The 4,020-nt window shown below is 40.3% G+C and overlaps 1 pseudogene; it reads left to right on the top strand.

Moving 5' to 3' along the window:
• Positions 1–661: 661 nt before the first annotated feature.
• LOC121821206 (dnaJ homolog subfamily B member 6 pseudogene) lies at positions 662–1,327 on the top strand (annotated as a pseudogene).
• The last annotated feature ends 2,693 nt before the right edge of the window (positions 1,328–4,020 follow it).

The following is a 4,020-nucleotide window of genomic DNA, read 5'->3' as shown; positions in this document are numbered from 1 at the left end:
CAGGTACCCTCTCTTGGTATCCAAAGGAACTTGAATATCTGTGCACAGCTGCAAACAGAGACAAACCTATACATAATTTTAAAAATTAGATAAATGTGAGATTCCACCACCACCACAAGGTAAGCTGTGCCAGAACTTCGAGGAGATCTGCTGCTGGACTCCCCTCCCCCATCAGCCACTGTGTCCTTGGATGTTCCAACTGTCTGATAAAAAATGGTGAAATTTATTTGTTTGTTTGGAGAAAAGATTTCTCTTTTTAGTCTTCTCTGTCCTGGAACTGTATCTGTAGAGTAGGCTGGCCTCAAACTCCCAGAGATCTGTCTGCCTCTGCCTCTAAATGTGGGGATTAAAAGCATTGCTCCCATGGACCCTTTTCCTTCTACTGGGTTGCTGATATAAGGGTTTGCCCAGTCTTAATGTATGTGGTTAGGGCATGTCCTGTAGATATCCCAGGAAGGCTTGCTCTTTCTTTTGAGGGGTGGAGAGATGAAACAGAGGAGGGTGATCTGGGGGAAGAGGGAAGGTGGGGAAAGAGAATGGGAGGAATGGAGGGAGGGGGCTACTTCAGTCAGGATGCAATGTATGAGAGAAGAATAAGTTTTTTTTTTTTTTTTAAATTTAAACAAATTAAAGAAGAAGGAAGAAAGAAAAGAAAAGAACCATGGTGGTTTCCTATCAAGTTCTGGGAGTGCACAGACCTGCTGGACCTGAGGATATTAAAAAGGCATTTGCAAAACAAACACTTTAAATGGCGCCCACACAAGTATGCTGGAAATAAAGAAGAAGCAGAGCAGAGATTCCAACAAGTAGCTGAGGCATACTAGATGTTATCAGATGCTAAAAGTGGCTTAACTATGACAAATCCAGGGGGGAAAAGGATTATGTGGTGGTGGTGGTGGTGGTGAAGCTGGAGTAGTTTTGACAGTCCCTTTGAGTTTGGTGCCATATTGCAGAATACAGACAATATGTTCAGGGAATTTTTATTAGTGTAAGGGACCCATTTTCTGTCCTCTTCTTTGAAGCCCCATTTGATGACTTGTTTGGGAACTGAAGGGGTCCCTAAGGAACTAGAAGCCAAGATGCAAGCTAGTTTTCCTCTGCCTCCAGTGGATTTCCTTCCTTTCTGAAGGTCGATTTCCTGCTTTGGGAACCAGGTTCACTCCCTTCCAGTCACTAGGGGAATCTTATGTCACTCTCTTCATCATTACTCGGCAGCAGTGGAATGAACAACTTCAAATCAAGGTCAATTTCTACTAAGAGAGCAATGGCCAAAAACATAATAATTACAAAGAGAACTGTGGAGAATGGTCAAGGAATAGATGGATAAAAGTCCATTATGATACAAAATTTAAAAAAAAGAACAGAAACTTTAAATCATGACAAGTACTATTTGAGAAATAACAGAAACATCTTTTTTTTTTTTTGAGGATTTCAAACAAGACTTTCTGTATAACAGTATCTAATCTAAAGTATTTATAAACAGCTCATTGGAGTCCTTATTTGTCAGAGACTTTAGATTTTGTTGATAAGACTTCAAATTAGAGTCATTTTTTCTTTGAATTTCACCCTATTCTTGTAATCTTTGTGTGCACTTTGCTTTAAACACAACAAAATAAATGGTAATCTGAGGTGACCCAGGCACTTTTTTTTTTATTGACCTGCTTTTTTTTTTTTTTTTTTTTAAACATCCTGGCCAGTTTCTCCTCTTTCCCTTCCTTCAAGTCCTCCCATCCCCCTTCTGATCCCAATCCCCAATCCACTCTTTCTCCATTTTTGCTTAGGAAAGGGCAGGTCTACCATGTATATCAACAACAACAAAAATGGCACATCAAGTTGCAGGAAGACTAAGCATCCCCCCATGTGTTAAGTCTGGGCAAGGTGACCCAGTATTCAGAGTAGGGTCCCAAAAGCCAGAAAAGGAATCAGAGACAGCCCCTGATCCCACTGTTAGGAGTCCAGTTACACTGAACCTGGTAGAATAATAAGTACAGAGTAGCACTGAGTGTATTGGCATAGAAGACTACTTCCTGGATATAATACCAGTAGCAGAGATACTGAGTTCAACTATTAATAAATGGGACCTTCTGAAAATGAAAAGTTTCTGTAAGGCAAAGGACTTTGTCAATAAGACAAAATGGCACCCTACAGAAGGAAAAAGGAACTTTACCAACCCCACATCTAACAGAGGGCTGATCTCCAAAATATATAAAGAACTCAAGAAGCCAGACATAAAAAAATAATCAAATTAAATATGGGGTACAGATCTAGACAGAGAATTCTCAACAGAAGAATCTACAAGGGCTGAAAGACATTTAAGGAATTGTTCAACATCTTTAGTCATCAGGCAAGTACAAATAAAACAATTCTGAGATGCCATCTTGCACCTGTCAGAGTGGCTAAGGTCAAAAACACTGATGACAGCTTATGTTGGAGAGGATGTGGAGTAAGAGGGACACTCCTCCACTGCTGGTGGGAATGCAAACTTGAACAAATACTTTGGAAATCAGTATGGTGACTTCTCAGAAAATTGGGAATCATTCTACCTCAAGACCCAGGGATACCACTATTGGGCATATACCCAAAGGATACTAAATCACACCAAAAGAACACTTGGTCAACTATGCTCATGGCAGAATTATCCATAATAGTCAGAACCTGGAAAAAAAAAAAACTAGATGCCCCTCAACCGAAGAATGGATAAGAAAATGTGGTACATTTACACAATGGAGTATTGTAAATATTCAGCTGTAAAAAAAATGACATCATGAAACTTGCAGACTAATGGATGGAACTAGAAAAAAATCATCCTGAGTGAGGTAACCCAGACCCAGAAAGGCAAATATGGTATGTACTCACTCATAAGTAGACAGCAGATGTAAAGCAAAGGATAACCAGGCTACGATCCACAGCCCTAGAGAAACTAGGTAACAAAGAGGACCCTAAGAGGGACACATAGATAGCCCTGGGAGGGGGAAAGAGCTAAGATATCCTGAGTAAACTGGGGGATAAAAGGGAGGAGATGGGAACATGAGGGATCAAAATGGTCAAGTTGGGGAAGGTACTAAGATGCAAAGCAAGGAAAGAGGTGTCTTGATAGTGGGGGCCATTATGGGGTTCGGGAGAAATTTGGTACCAGGGAAAGTTCCAGGAATTCACAAGGATGTCCCCAGCTAAGACTTCTAAAAACAGTGGAAAGAGTGCCTGAAGGGACCGTCCCCTATAATCAGATTGGTGGCTACCCTAATTGTCATCATAGAACTTTTACCCAGTATCTGATGAAAGCAGATATAATGATCCACAGCCACAGATTGGGCCAAGCTCAGGGAGTCCAGTTGAAGAGAAGGAAAAAGGATTATATAAGCAAGGACAGTCAAGATCATGATGGGAAAACACACAGAGATAGCTGACCCAAAGTCGTGAGATCTCACAGACTCTAGACCAACAGCTACAGAGCCTGCATAAGACTGACATAGGCCATCTGCATGTGGGTGACAGTTGTGTAACTTGGTCTGTGTGTGGGGACCCTAGCAGTGGGACCAGGATCTATCCCTAGCACATGAACTGGCTTTTTGGAACCTATTCTCTATGGTGGGATGCCCTACTCAGCTTTGAGGCAGCGGGGAGGAACTTAGTCCTGGCTCAACTTGATATGCCATGCTTTGTCGATTCCCATGGGAGACCTTACCCTTTCTGAGGAATGGATGGGGAAGGGATAGAAAGGAGGTGTGGGTAGGGAATAGGAGGAAAGAAAAGAGGAGAAACAAATAAACAAAAGTTTAATAATAATAATAATGTCATTGTTTCTATTATCAACTAAAACTAATACTTATAACATTAGAGACTAATTTACTATATCTAAATTGACCTAAATGAAATATGTTTTCACTACAATATATATTGCCACTTAACTATTTATTATATAGTAATTATTGATAAATATTTACAAATAGAAGTACTAAAAGATAGAAATATCAAGCCTAGTCATTCTGTAGTAGATTTTCAACATAGTATCTAGATTTT

Source organism: Peromyscus maniculatus, chromosome 11 (assembly GCF_049852395.1).
Source record: "Peromyscus maniculatus bairdii isolate BWxNUB_F1_BW_parent chromosome 11, HU_Pman_BW_mat_3.1, whole genome shotgun sequence".
Classification (NCBI taxonomy): domain Eukaryota; kingdom Metazoa; phylum Chordata; class Mammalia; order Rodentia; family Cricetidae; genus Peromyscus; species Peromyscus maniculatus.
This window is presented reverse-complemented; position numbering and strand designations above follow the sequence as displayed.